This window comes from Plecotus auritus (genome assembly GCF_963455305.1).
Source record: "Plecotus auritus genome assembly, chromosome: 8".
NCBI lineage: Eukaryota > Metazoa > Chordata > Mammalia > Chiroptera > Vespertilionidae > Plecotus > Plecotus auritus.
Window position 1 is genome coordinate 31,609,490 of NC_137782.1, and position 15,928 is coordinate 31,625,417.

The 15,928-nt window shown below is 42.6% G+C and overlaps 1 protein-coding gene across 8 annotated transcripts in view; it reads right to left on the minus strand.

Annotated features, from left to right (window-relative positions):
- LDLRAD4 (low density lipoprotein receptor class A domain containing 4) overlaps window positions 1-15,928 on the minus strand; it is a 348,311-nt gene that overhangs the window by 269,293 nt on the left and 63,090 nt on the right. For 7 of the 8 annotated variants that reach the window (XM_080684400.1, XM_080684399.1, XM_080684395.1 and 4 more), the window contains exon 2: window positions 11,917-11,990. The gene's annotated coding sequence lies outside the window, so the exon portion shown is untranslated. Of the gene's footprint in view, window positions 1-9,621; window positions 9,735-11,916; window positions 11,991-15,928 lie in introns of all 8 variants that reach the window. The other variant, XM_080684401.1, reaches the window with a different exon arrangement.

A 15,928-nucleotide genomic window follows, 5' to 3' on the forward strand; every position in this document is an offset into this window, starting at 1 on the left:
CCGTATATCACAACAGATCCGGGTCTGGCCCTTGTGTGGGCTGACCTTCTCTCAGAAAGCCATGGTCCAGAGTAAGGTCCCTGGATCTGGTCTCTGGTGCTGGCAGCGATAATTCTATGCAGTCTACCTTCCTGTATTTTTATAGGCCTACCTTAGAAGCGAAGGTTTGATATAAATCAGCTATGGTTTAATTTAGAATAAAAGACCTTTTCATTTTTCTGGTATTCTCTAACTTCTTAGAATATACCCAGTGCTTGACTTCTAATTAGTTTTATATCTTACTAAGTGTTTTGCTGCTGCCCACAAATAAGAAGGAAGCGACACATCTGATGGTGGACAACATAACGCTCAAGATCCACTGATTCTGCTTATCAAAGACAATATGCACATACTAGTACAGGAATAAGGCATAAAATTATGCCTAAAACAAGCTTGTGTGTGTGTGTGTGTGTGTGTGTGTGTGTGTGTGTGTGTGTTTAAACAATACCTGCCTGTAGAATAAATAAAAGAGAAAACTGAAAAAAGTAAATAAATGAACTCTTTAACAGCTATTAATTCTTCTGACCAAACAAAAATTGGGTAGTGTTCTAATGCCTTCAGGATTATTTTATCCAGAATAAGTTAGATATTAAGGTAGATGTTAAGGTTGTAAGAAAATGCTTAGGATTGCCGAAACCAGTTTGGCTCAGTGGATTGAGCGTCGGCCTGCGGACTGAAGGGTTCCAGGTTTGATTCCGGTCAAGGGCATGTACCTTGGTTGCGGGCACATCCCCAGTGGGAGGTGTGCAGGAGGCAGCTGATTGATGTTTCTAGCTCTCTATCCCTCTCTCTTCCTCTCCGTAAAATATCAATAAAATATATATTTTTAAAAAAATAAAATAAAATGCTTAGGATAGAAACAATATCAGATTAATGAAGAGGCTGCTGTTACAAATTCTTAAACTGACTGTATTATTCAGGGGAGAGAGGGCGGGGGGGCGGTGCTGAGAGATTATGAAGAATTGGCTCATAAGTTAGAAAGGCTGAGAAGTCCCATGATCTGCCATCTGCCATCTGCAAACCCAGGAAAGCCAGTGGCATAATTCTGGTTTTAGTACAAAGTCCTGAGAATCAGGGGAGCCAATGATGTAAATCCCAGTCAAGGGGAGGAGAAGATCGATGTCACAGCTGAAACAGACAGCAATGGGGGCAAATTCATCCACCTTCTGTCCTATGCAGACCTTCAACAGACTGGATGATGTCCACCCACAGTGGGGAGGGAAAACTATACCAAATCCACCAACTCAAATGCTAACCTCACCTGGAAATACTCATAGACATGCCCACAAATGTTAACCTGGGCATTTCTGGGCCCAGTCAAATTGACACAAAGAATTAACTATCACATTGACTACAAGCTAAATATTTTAGGCACCCAAAATATTAAAACTTTTCTATGAAGAACCACAGATAGAAATGAATCCCCTTTTCCTCTTTCTCTTCAAGGTCCCTGATAATCATGGGGAAACAAAGTCGTCCAGTCTGGTGATACCAGTGGAAGGAACAGATGCCCCACTAGCAAAGTGGAGGCATCAACAGTCAGAGCCCTGCTTGCTCCTCCTGCCGCAGTCAGGAGGCCTGAAGGTCTTTTCCAGTGGTGCAGTCCCACCCAGTTCCTGAGCCCACACCTACCAATGCATAAGAGCTACACAACCAGACGAGGGAAAGCTACCCACATAGGGTGGAATCAGTCTTGTTGCCCTAAGCCAAATGTACAGAATGCCCCAGTGGTTCCCCTACAGGCGGTGTACCTCTCTTGTGATCCCTCAAAGTTCATATGAAAAGCTGAGCCAGAGTGTGGCTCTTCTTTAAGTAGGGAGAAGCCTATACTTGAACATGACTCTTCACCCCTAGAAGCTCAAGCGCCCAACTTCAGCAAGAAAATGTTTATTTACATCTGGTGGTCTGCAATCCAGCTGTTCTCTCCATAACTCTGTCTCTCCATGGCAGTCCCCATGACTCAGATCTCTAAGACAGGGACAGATGGACCCTGGATGATTTTACCAATGATGTATCTGTCTTTTACTTGGCAAAGTTTATTTTATTTTGTTTTTCATTTACAGTTTTCATTCAATATTATTTTGAATATTTTTAATATTAATTTCAGGTATACAGCATATTGGTTAGATAATCATATAGTTTATAAAGTGCCCTCCCCCAATGTTTCTAGTACCCACCTGCCCCATACATAGGTATAACAATATTATTGCCTGTATATTATTGCCCAATGCTGTACATTACATCCCCTTGACTATTCTGTAACTACCAATTTGTACTTCTTCCTCCCTTCACCACCCAGCCCCCCAACCGTCCTCTACTCGGGCAACCACCAGTCTGTTCCCTGAATTTGTGAGTCTGTACTTTACAGAGTTTTGTAGTAGACAACTAGCCATTCTTAACCACAGTCCTATTTATGCTTTCTCCACTAAAAACTAAAGTTCACAAAAGACTGAGTCAATTTTTTATTCAACTATAAAGATACTCCTGAAGAAGGTTTAAAGTTAAGCGATTAGACAATTAGCCAACTAATAGTACGAAATCTTACTAATATGTACACATTTCTGAATCCTTCAACAGTTCAATGTGTTGCAATCTACAATACTCTATTAACCCCTTCCAACACTATGAGTTATCACAAATACTATAATATGCCTCACAAAATCTCTCATTCAGTGTGTCCATCTATACAATAGAGGCAAGCCCCCAAATGCCAAAATGTCCAAAGGTTGGATGCTGCTGTTTCCACAGTGTTTTAGTTCTTCTGCCAAAGCTCTGTCCTTGTTTATTTTTTCTAGGTGGTATTTTAAATGCTTCTAAGTAGGACAATTGTGTCAGCCATTATAACATTACTGCTTTGTTAGTGTCACCAAAGGACAGAAGGTAAGAGCAATTGCCAAGGTTGGTAGGATTGCTATTACAGCCCTTGATCCACGTTACAGCAATGGTTCCTAAAGCATTTTTCATTTGTAGTCACAATATTGTTCAATTCCTTTATGAACCCTTTTTAAAGAAGTATTGAAACTGTATTATTTCAGCAATGTTTTAGTGTGAAAGAGCCAAAGTTCTACATCTGGCCCTACCATCAATTAAATTTTCCTTTGCTGTAAACTTGGGATAGTTTTAGTGTAAATAGCTCTAATATGGGTGGCCAAAGTAAAACTTTCAATTTCAGTAAATTCTTGTCCTTTAAACAGATATGGAATAGACTTTTATTGGTGTAACTTGAGCTAACATGATGAAAAGTGGTTAAAAAGAGATCACCTACCTCACTTTCGTTATCTGAAATTGAGGTTGAGGCATTTGCCTATTTTATTCTGGGTTATATTCTACTTTACATTTTGTTGAAGAACTACAAAACTGCTATGTTTTATCAATTAAAAAGCCCCACAGAACACAATTAGAACTGCTACAGACATATATCTTCTGTTCAAAATGTGAGAGGAATCTAAATTGATAATTATTCCCATTCCACCTTCTTCATGGAATAGAGTAATTATCTGGGGAGATAATAATAGCAATACCTGGTCATTTATCTGATGGCTTCTAGGTCTATATTAGATTTTCTAAAAACTCTAAAAACAAATGATTAAACTAAAATGATCTATGCAGATACATTTTGCCTTAATTTCTTTGACTCCTTTGATTAAACGTTTTTTCTCTTCATTAAACCAATGTCATCAGTGTTTCTTTAATTTGATCTTCTATTAATTATTCTTGATTGCAGAAATTTCAAATTACTAGCATTTTCTCTGAAATAAACATTTAATCATCTGATTTTAACTTGGACTAAGTCCATTCCTCATAATAAGTTTGTCCACTCACCCACACTAAGTTCCATCTAAAATCAGAATAGGAAGAAGAAGAATTTGGGAGCCCCCTCCATAATGGAAGAGCAGATGATGAAAATGTATGAGCCTACTCAACAAAGTCATCACAGCCAAGGCATGAGACAAGAATGTAACAAGTACGCACAGGCCAAGAGTAGATAATTTATCCAAAAGATGTCCTCCATGACCTCCCCCACCTTACCTTCCAAAGTGAAGCAAGAATTCATTTTTCACATGTCCATATCAGATCCAACCCAGGAGATTCAAAACACAAGACTGATTTTATCCTTACCTTTGATCATGTATTAGTAAAGTAATATTCATTAAAATGCTTTTGTGAAAGAAGATAGATTACAAAGCTTTTGAGTGTTCCCAATTTCTAATGGCAGAACATCAACAGTGAAATCTTTCCAACTGCATTTAGAGATAGGGCAAAATTCTTTTTTTCCCCAACTTTATTTTGAGGTATGATTGACAAACGGGGTGAAATTCTTAAACGTACTTTTGAGTAGTTATAGGAAGAAGGCGGTATATTTTGAAACCAGGAGTTCACTGTCCAAAATCACGCAAATTGAAGGCTGGCTATAATATGCACTATTTGGGGTAGATTTTTACAAGGTATATACTAGAGTGAGTGAGTTGCAACAGGCCTAAGGCATCCAGGAATAGGCAGGAAATACTTTGAATAATGGGTATAACAAGGGGGGAAATCTCTAAGGTTGTACTGATGAATTAAAAGGATACACAGTACTAAATGTTAAAACTTAGCAACTGTTTTCAAGATAAAAATAGTTCTGGGGGATGGATGATGATGGTGGTTGTACAACAATGTGAATGCAATTAATGCCACTGAACTGTACACTTACAAGTGGTTAAAGCATACTGTTTTCCATAGAGCAGCTGTACCATTTTTCATTCCCACCAGCAGTACATGAGGGTTCCATTCCAAACTTTTCATGTTATGTATATTTTACCACAATTTTTTCCAAAAGAGGAGCAGAACATTTGAGAACCAATTAAAGATCAAAAACTAGGTAACTAACAAATATCACAATACTACTAGTAAGTGGTAATAAGTTCTTTAATGAAAACTCGAAAGAACTCTTATATTTTGCACATCACTAAAAAACACTTCACAAACCCACACAGACCCATGAAACAACTTTCTTTCAAATTATTGAAGAATCTCAGTGCATTTTCTTATTTTTAGGAAATTAATGGGGGTTCTGGGATGAGAAGTAAGGTGACAGGATATGTGGCAGTTGCCAGACTAACAGGAAGCACAACTCTGCCCAGTCACTGTACTGGGTAAAGGAAGCTCAACCCAATTTAGAAATAAAGAAAGCCAAAAGCTTGGAACATAACAGCGGGTAAAATATTCAATCAGAACAGAACCTACATAATAGGTAGCAGCTTTGCAACTTTTAAAAAGTAAATGTACACAGACAACAGTCTGGTGATTACCAGGGGGGTAAGAAAGGGTGGGAGGAGGTAAAGGAGAGTCTAAGGGGAACAAATGGTGATAGAAGGAAACCTGAGTTGAGGTGGTGAACACACAATACAATATACAGATGATGTATTATAGAATTGTACATCTGAACCCTATGTAATTTTATTAATCAATGTCACCCCAAAAAATTCAATTTTAAAAAAAAATAAATGCAGCCCTAGCTGGTTTGGCTCAGTGGATAGTGTGTCGGCCTGCAGACTTAGGGTCCCGAGTTTGATTCCAGTCAAGGGCAAATGCCCAAGGTTGCAGGCTCAATCCCCAGTAGGGAGCATGCAGGAGGCAGCCGATCAATGATTCTCTCTCATCATTGATGTTCCTATCTCCCTCTCCCTTCCTCTCTGAAATCAGTAAAAATATTTTTTTAAAGTGAATGTAGCCTGGGGTTGCAGAGTATTTAGAATGAGTCCTCCCCGCCCTATGCCCCGTCTCCAAGCACTGCCTTACATTCTGCCCTGGGACATAGAGACGTGACCGCTGTAACTGACAAGCCCAGCAACACCACGGCTTCCCTAGCGAAACCTATGGACTCAACAGAAAAACTTATGTCTCTGAGTGGAATATGCAGCCCCGGCAGTGAGCAGCACTCCTGACCTGTCCTCCATGATCACTTTGCAGCTACGATGCTTGGTATTTGTAAATTATCTGTACACTTACTCAGCAACCTCATCTCTCAAATATGACCGGCCGGGTCAGAGTGACGGTGCTGTAGCAGAGCGCCACTGAGCAGCCACCAAGTCCACAGCGCTGTGAAAGCAGAGGCGAAGCGTTCGCTGCTTGACGTTTCCTCCACTGTCCTCTGGACAAGCACGTCCCTGACTTCACCATCATATTCCCCTCGTGCAGAAAAATGTAGAGAACCATGGCAAAGGAGATCCCAGGAAAAAAAGTGGAAGATGATTTATTAAATTTCAGGCTGAAGCCACAGAGACCCCAGACACCCTGTGTGCGGCAGGCACCTCTCCCGTGCACCGAGCTTGCAAGGTAACCAAGCATCCCCAACACGAAAACAAGTAGGATATGAAGTTCAACAAGAAAGCCTGCAAAGAAAAACCCAATAGGAACCTGAGGAGCCCTCTCTTGTGCTGTCAGACTACACAATTCATAACTGCATCCGTCTACTCCCTCTGTCTGGCCTCTGCCATCCTGCCCAGGTCTCCCTCTCCCACACTCCTTACATCTCCAACATGATCTTCCAAGCTAAATGAACTTCACATCTCATGCTCCACTGCAAACATGCTTACCCTTTTTGGAGGTCAAAACCTTACTAAGAATCCCATTAAATCCCTGGCTTTCCCCGTAGACACAGGCACAGTTTCAAGGAATTCACATATGTCCTGGGTCTCCTGGGGGTATAAAACTTCTGTCCCAGTGGCTGCCTCCTTCCTCTTCCTTTCTGCATTGAATCTGAGAAACCCTTGGCAGCCTACCTCTGTTTGTAAGAATTATGTAACGACAACAAATTTCAAGAATCCATAAGGATGCCTTTTGAAGGGTTGGCCCATCCACCCCACTGACAGCAAAATTCTAAGAGGAGAGCGTCTCAGATAGACTCCAGAGGTCCAGCCGGTCTGACACAGAGCAGCCCTGAAGGGCAGCCCCCACTCCCAGATGATGATCCCTGCTCCCAGTGGCTGCCCTCGCACATGGGCCAATGTGACTTTGTGGGGACCGCTGAGACTCAGTCTGTTACAACTGGCATCAGTTGCCATAGGCAAGTCATCACAAGAACCTGACCTTGGTAAGCACATTTTACACTTGAGTGCTGTTCATCCGGGTGACACCAAGCGGGGCGCGGGGAGGCAGGAAGACAGACAGAGACATTGCCAGAGCATGCTGCCAGGCACTGCCCCCACCCACAGGCTGCAGGAGCTGCCTCGCCCACACAGAGGGACTGAGCCCACAAAGCCAAATTTTGAGCTGCTGCTGAGAACCCCATAAAAAGCAGTGCTATTTCTAACCTCCCGCACCATGGAAAAATACACACTCCACCAAGCAACCCAAAATCTCTGAAAGATTTATTTTTATACTCGTCCCCACGCCCCCCCACCCATACTTCCCCCACAAAAATTTTAGGTGGAAAATTTGCTAGCTTTTTCGCCGTTTGACACTACTGTGCTAGGCCTCCACTGATGTGACTACTAGCATGTTTAATTTTAAAGTGAAAAGTAAAGGAGTTTTTCTAATACAACTCTGAGTGTCTACTTAATAAGAAAACAATGTAGTCTAATAACAGAAGGACAGAATCCAACAAACAGGCAAAGAAAACTTCCGCAGTATCCAGCCAGAGACAGAAATGACAGCGGTCACAAGTTTCTCTTCCTGCCTCTGACAGTGGTGTTCTACCTGCTGCCCTCCCTGTGCCCTACTGCGTTTCCCTCACTCAAACATGGCACAGAGCACCCCTGATGCCCTTGCTGACTTTCAACTTTTCATAGTGCACTCTTAACCTTGAAGTTGAAGAATGAGGGAAAGTAGTGAGATGGAGCTCAGATCCGAGTTCCCCGATGCAGTGTAGACATGGGCCGGCAGGAGGGAGGGTAAACAGGCCTGGAGAACCCTTCTTGTTGGCTCTCGGAAGCCAAGGGGGACCCTAAAACTAGTCTCCCTAGGATCTACCCCACCCACGGGGAACCTTGGCATTACTTCTCTGAGGACAACCTGGAAGGTGAGAGGCACCAGCTCCTCACACAGATGGGACATCTCAGTCCAGCCTCTGAATGCTCTCGACCTCACTGTAAGGCACAGGCTAAATCCTCCTTCAATGCTGGGAACCCCCAGCAGAATACGGTTACTTATGCCACAGCTCGGAATGTGTCTGTTTGATCGCATTTTCATGGTTTAATCTATTTATTTGTACACTACCAAGGATATATCCAGAGAAAATAAGCATTACTTTATGTACCACTGTAGACATCAGAGACCTACACTCAAAGGTGGCACTTCTCCCAGCACCACTGATCCTCTTTGATTTACCTTAAAAGTTTAAATTTAATGCAAATGCAGGAAATCCAGCTCAGGGGTGCATTATCTATATCTAAGGTTATGTTTTATTCTTTTTTTTTTTTTTTTTCAGGGAGGAAGGGAGAGGGAGAGAGAGATAGAAACATCAATGATGACAGAGAATCATTGATCGGCTGCCTCCTGCATGTCCCCCACTGGGATCAAGCCTGCACCCTGGGCATGTGCCCAGACCAGGAATCAAACCGTGACCTCCTAGTTCAGTGGTCAGCAAACTTATTAGTCAACAGAGCCAAATATCAACAGTACAACGATTGAAATTTCTTTTGAGAGCCACATTTTTTAAACTTAAACTTCTTCTAACGCCACTTCTTCAAAATAGACTCGCCCAGGCCGTGGTATTTTGTGGAAGAGCCACACTCAAGGGGCCAAAGAGCCGCATGTGGCTCACGAGCCACGGTTTGCTGACCACTGTCCTAGTTCATAGGTTGACACTCAACCACTGAGCCATGCCGGCTGGGCCTAAGGTTATTTTTTAATTGCTGGAGCATCTCCCACAGGTCTCAGGCTGAAAGACTTTCAAATGGCTCCCTGGTCCTCACCATCCACTTCAGGTCCCTTAAGGACCTTGAGGGAAAATCAAACCCTTTCTTTTTTTTTTCTGGGAGCCAACCAGTTCTAAGTCTCTGAGGTTTCATTCTCTCATGAAGAGGACAAGAAATGGTGCAAAAGCTTGAATAATGATTTCTTCACCTACATTCAGCAGCTCTGTGCTCAACTGAGTCACAGCACCAGCACTCCACCACAAGTAACAGAGAGATTATAAATTCCAGGACAGTCAGCTCTAAGAACCTACTTTACACGTGCAAAAGTTCTTAAAACACCTAAGAATCCAAGTATGAGCTTGAAAATGACCTGAGCCTTCGCCCATGTGCACAGTGGTTAGAGCATCAGCCCGCGCACCAAAGGGCTCGATTCCTGATCAAGAGCATGCACCTGGGTTGCAGGTTTGCAGGTTTGATCTCAGGAGCATGTGTGGGAGGCAACCAATCTATGTGTTTCTCTCACCTCTCTCTCTCTCTCTCTCTCTCTCTCTCTCTCTCTCTCTCTCTCTCTCTCTCTCTCTCTTCATCTATCTCTCTCTCCCTCTCCCTCCCTATCTCTCTCTCTCTCTCCCTCTTCCTCCCTCCCTCCTACCCTCTCTCCCTCCCTCCTTTCCCCTACCCCCTTCTAAAAATCAAGATATCCTCAGGTGAGAATTAATTAAAAAGAAAGAAAGAAAATGACCTGAGAAGCACAAAGCAGCGTGCAGTTCTGTAGACAGGATCTGTTCTCTAACTGCTCTGATGTTCAGAGGAGCACTGTAGCTTTGTATTTAAAATCCATATACAGTAATGTAGCTATAAAAAAAAAAAAGTTTTCCATTACCAATTTTGAAAGTTGCTTAAAATAGCTGACAGAGGCAGTAACCCCATATATGGGGGAAATCGGGTACTTATGTAATTTGCAAGAATTATTTCTACTTTTGTTGAAATTTTGTAAATCAAGCTGTGCAGTCCTTAGGGGTAGAATCCAGTGGTGTATTCAGTTACTCAGTAAAATTCTACTTGAAGACAGTTTTAGTGTTTGGTGGGTAGAGTCAAAGAGGACTGTATCTGAGATCATATGTCGGGGCCCTGGTATAAATGAGAGGCCACCTCCACTTTAAGTTGGTGGTGGGTGTGCCAAGTTATGGAAGAAAAAGAGCCCAGCTCATCAACACTCACCAAGCCAGGGAAGATAAGGGATTCCCAAACATCACGCTGGCCTGTCAAGTAATCAAGAATCACACGAATGGGAAGTATTTCATCAGTCACTAAGCATCTGTGAGGTGAGCAGCCCGAATGTGCCGTGAAAGCTTACCACCCACCCTGTGAGAGCCCACTGAATGGGCTCCAAGCCTTCAGATATCTGGTAGGGAAATCCACTCAGGAAAGAAACACGTGAACTGCACACACGCAGCGATGCAGAAGAACTGCACCCAACACGGACTGAGAGTGTGGTTTGTTACATACCGAGTACTTCTTAGCACCTACAATTTTAGGAAGGTTCCAAACTGAAAACTCCATTTAAATTCAAGTTTCCGTGTGCCTCGATGAGGAAGCACATTAAATCCCTCCTGGTTCGCCCATTGCCTCATCTATTTCCAACAGCAACCACAAGTGAAAAGGCTAAATGAGCCTCCAGGAGTGAACTTCATTAATTCATTTGACAGAAGCTATACTGAACTCCTCCTCCTATGTACCAGGAAGTGTTTTGGGCCCTAGAAAAAAAGAAATAAGTGTGTGTGGGAGGGGGGGGTGGTCTTGACCTTACAAAGCTTTCATTCTAGTAAGGGATTTAGCATAAACAGTGAGTTACCCCTGGCACATTAAAAATTTAGGAAAAAGTTACACCTTATATTTTAGAGACTTTCCTTCCTGCAGACTCTCAATATTTCTCCATTTGAGGCTCTCACAGCCTGGTAATTGGGCAGAACAGGAATCACTAAAATCCCTTAAGAGCTGAGAAAAACAGAGGCACAAAGCTGTGAAGAGGCACGCCTCAGGTGAAAAGCTGGCGGCAGGCAGGCTGAGGGGGGTAGGATGCGCCTGGCACCCTCCTAGCAACTTCCTGACTGTCCCGCACTGGGGCTGGCTCCGATGCAGCCTTTGAGTCTGAGGACATCCAGACATAACCAAAACACACAGGGGTTATCTAAGCTTCTAGTTCCAGAAACCCCAACGCCCAGCTACTTATCCCCCACCCTCCAAAACACATAAAACCAAATGCAGCAAATTAGGAGGTCAACCCCCACTTCACGGTACAGACCACGTGTACCACCGATACAGAGAAAAACCTGCTCACTTGATGTCACAAAGCTGAGAGAGAGGAACTGACGTTTATTCAGTGTGTGTTATATGCCAAGTGCTGTATTAAGCAGGGTGGCTCATTTATTTCTCATGGCAACTGTATTATTATCCCATTTATGAAGTAAGAAACTAAGCAAAACAAAAAATTTAGAATGAGAAATAAAGAATACCTTGTGTCTGGGCATTAAATGCCCAGGCTCAACAAAACAGTAAAATTATTTTTCTTCAGGTATTTTAGTAAATCTAGAAATATTTTATATATATTCCAGCCCACTTGTGAATATGCTTGTGTATTTAATCATATTTAATCTGATATCATACAACTTCACTCCTATCAGAAAAAAACGGCTAGTGGTTTTTACACCTAGAAGTTGGTGCAACTTTCTTGAGAAGAACACCATCTCAAGGGTTAGTGCTGTGACCAGCTCTGCTTCACAAACATTATCAAAAAGAAGAGTCTGGCCCTGGCCCTTGTGGCTCGGTTGGCTGAGCATCTTAGCATGCACCAAGAGGTCACCGTTCGATTCCTGGTCAGGGCACATGCCTTTGCTGAGGGCTCGATCCCCAGTAGGGGACGTGCAGGAGGCAGCCAATCGATGGTTTTTCTCTCTCCCTCTCCCTTCCCCTCTTTCTCTCTAAAAATCACTTTAAATTTTTGTTTTAAAAAAGAAGAGTCTTAGGTTCTACTCACCTTTTAAGCTGTATGAAAACTGATGTCAGTTCTTGGTCTTATAAGCAGATGATGTTACAAATGTAGAACTTGAACTGCCAAAAGGAAAAATAAAGAATTTCAGTGAACCATTTCTTGGTTTCACTTGGTACATCCCCTTCCCCAAGTTCCAAAAAATATGTGAGGACTGTCACAATTACCGTAGAGGCACAAATACAAAAATCAATAAATTAAGAATACAAAAATAAGCATCAGATATTAAAGAAAAGGAAGAGGGAACTTGAATTTAAAAATCTGGGGTAAAAGATGTGACTGAAGGTGGGAACAAAATCTCCCTGTCAGCTCTCCAGCAGCCACAGGGGCACCGAGTCCTCATCTTCCAATCAAAGGATCCACACTTGTTCTTCTGAACACATAGGCCTTTTCTTCAATGAGGGGCCACAAACAAATAATGGAAGATGTCCTAATTGGATTTGGGGTGTTTTTTTTTATCATAAACATGCTAACTATGGCTGTGAAAAGGCCATTCTCTTTCTTAACAATCCAAATTATCTTGCAACCACACCAATCCACCGATCCTTCATGGTAAAGGAAGGCAGGTCCAGCCCCGGACCTTTTCCTCCCATGAAATGCATGTTTAATTTTGTGAGAGCAGCGCTGACCCCTGCTTAGTGAAGAACTAGCTGAGGTGAGAACATCTGTGATTCTATCTACAAGGTTACATCTGCCCTACACTCTGTTGGTAGAATGTCCTCCATTTAGTGCTCCAGACTCTGTCCAGTTCCAGGTCACACACTCTGTCACCAGCATCCTCATCCCAACTTGATGAGTACACTCTGTGAGCATTAAGCCATTCCAGGTCACATCAGGTGACCCCCTCACGCCTTACAAAGCCGTTTCAGGTAAACTCAGTCAGCTTTGCCTCAGATACCATGAGCACCTCTCAGCCCCCAGCCTGCCAATGAGTAGGATTACACTCCTGTCCAAGGTTGAATAAGCCACCATCTGTCCAGCTTGTGTGCTGCAGTGTACTCTCCAGGAGACTTGTCCCTCAAAGTGTGCTCCTGCCATATGCCACTCCTGAGTGATCAGCCAATGCTAAGACATCCAGATTTTAAAAATGGCTATGTCTAGCCAGAGGATACTGTGAGATTCCTGTGGCGGTCCACCCCAAACACAAGAGCCAAACACCTCGCTATTTTTGTGTAACTCCTTCCTATCAATATTGTGAACCTACAGACATTATTTTCTCCTCCTGTTTTCTAACCACTGAGGGAAGAAAACAGTCCACTTCTGATTTGCCAGATAACAGATTTCATTTCTCAACGGGGAGTGTGCTTTCATCAGTCTGCCTGGCATTTAAATTATGCTCAGATTTCTTGGGAACACAAATCAGTGGAACAACCAGAAATGTACTATGGTAGGCAGAATTCTAAGGTGACCCCCAACAGGTCACACCTTTGTATAGTCCCCTCCACCTGAGTGCAGGCAGAATTTGTGACTTGCTTCTAACCAGCAGAATATGGCAAAAATAATGGGATTTCACTCCCTTCATCTGGTTATGCTATTTAAGACTCCACCTCGGCAGACTAGACAGTGAGACTCACTTTCTGGAGTTAGAGAAGTGAGCTGCCATGTCATGACAGGGCTTGAGAGGGAGCCACATAGCAAGGATCTGAGAGCAAGCCCCCAGCTCACAGCCTGCAAGAAAACAGGGACATCAATCCTACGCCTACAAGAAAATGGATTCTGCTAGCAACTTGAATGAGCTTAGAAGTGGATTCTTCCCCATTCACACCTCCAGATGAGAACACAGCTGGGCCAACACCTTGACTGCAGCCTTCTAAGATCCTGAGCAGAGAAACAACTAAGCCATACCCAGACTCCCGACCCATGGAAACTGTGAGATAATATGTGGGTGTTGGTTTAAGCTATAAGTGTATGGTAATTTGTTACATAGCAAATAAGTTAGTAATTTATTAAATATGGGGATATATAACATATGTGTGTATTAAATGCATACATAATTGTACATCAGAACAGCCCTCTCTACCGGCCTCATCCATCCATAAATGGAACTTCATTTATCCTACTTGAGTATGAGCAACTTGTAGGCTAGAACCACATCACCATCTCCCTGGCATCCCCAAGATTTTGCGGAGTATGTGGCAAATGGGAGGTCCTCAACATATTTTTAATGAAGCCAAATTAAAAGAGTTATGATTTGTCAGTCTCTAGTTACTACAATAAGGCCAAAGCAACAGAATTCATACAAGCCCTCCAGGCAGAGCTTAGAACCTCAAAATTAATTTCAAAACAGGTGGAAGACACTTAGCCTCCTGCGCTATCCCAAATGACAAATACACAGTTTTCCAGTACTGGTTATTTCACTTTACCTGTGAATCTCAGTCAGTGCTTAGAAATGCTGTTCACTAGTGATTTTGTTTTTATTTTTGTTTTTGTTTTTGTTTTGGCTTTTGCCAAAAATCCTTGCCACTTCTCTGGCATTCTGCTATCTCACAGCTGAAGGTAAAAAAAAAAACCCTAACAAATTTTTCAAAGTAGGAGTTTGTGGCTCGTTATTAATTTTCCATTCATATCAATAATTCATTCCCAATCAAAATGGAAACACCTGTACAGGTCAAATAACCCGGTTCTAATTCTAAAACAAATGTTAATTCAACTTCCTGACAACCTATTTCAAAAGTCCTTTAAGATTTTTCTATTTTTAAACTGATGATTTTTAATTCTTTTAAGCAAGATTTTACTTAATCTCTGTTTAAAGTTGAACACATAAATATATTATTTCCGTTATCCTTAAGAGATAAATGATTGTTTTTTTTTATTTCAAAGAAGATTGTGACTAAAGTTGTGTTTATTTTAGATTTTGAAATACATGATTTATGAAAAGGGATATTTTTAAATATTCAAGTCAGTTAAATTACTTAAAAGAGTTCAAAATAAACGCTTCATTCATTACAGAAATCTATCATGCTCTCCTGAAACCTATATTCAAGATCTTATTATATATCCCTACTCTCGCATAAATCACTCAGTAAACCTGAACATCATCTCCAAGGTTTATCCATCCCCTGGTGCTCAGTCTACCAGGCAACAGTTCTCAAACTCAAGCCAAGAAAAATTTAAAAACACCAGTCCCATGACATACGAGGCAGAGAATTCCAATAAATTCGCCTCTTCTTCCCAGCATAATTTTAACTCTCTTGAGCCCATGTCTATGTGTGAAAATAGCCAGTGACCCACAGCAGGGAACTGGAGGGTCACTGAGACCCCTCCCCGGGCAGAGAAAGGAAGAGGCCCAGAAGATGGGCCCTACCCAGTTCCCTTCACCCTCAGTTCTAGTAAGTGCCTGCCTTTTCCATAAGCTCACAAAACATAGCTCTTCACAAAGCCCAGTGCTTCAAGCAAAAGAAGGCTGAGTGTTAATGCTATGCCCCCACAAATGAGAACAAGCCTTCAGAAGAACTGTTCACTTGAGAGAAAGGCACTGAAGAGAATTAATAAGCACAGGCGCTCACAGAGGTGTTGGCGGAGGTCCTCTCACACCCTGCTGCGCGAAGCATTTGAGGAATCTACACGTGGCTTTCCAAAGTGATAAAGTGTGGTCCTGTGGGCGATCTCACTAACCCCAAGCTGTCTCCTCAAGGCCATGTTCCCGACGCACTTCCAGCAGTCTCCACAGCACTGCAGGTTCAGTGGCTGCCGTTTGGGAACCAGGAACTGGTGAGAGGCAGAGCAAGAAGAGGCGGAGTACAGGTATTCCTGAAAAGTAACACGCAACAAGGACCTGCCCCCACCAAGAAGGGGATATATGAACGGCAGATGCCGGGAAATGACAAAGGAAGTGAGGCACGTTTGTTCTCAATCTTCAGAACATCTCGCTTCCTCTTTAGGGTGAAGGAAGACATGTGTTCCGCACAAAGGTTACGAGAGAGACCTGGCCTCATGCTTCCTTCCTTTCTCTGACATAGGGCTGGCTCCCGCTGGGGACTGGGTCCCGTGACGTGCAGCC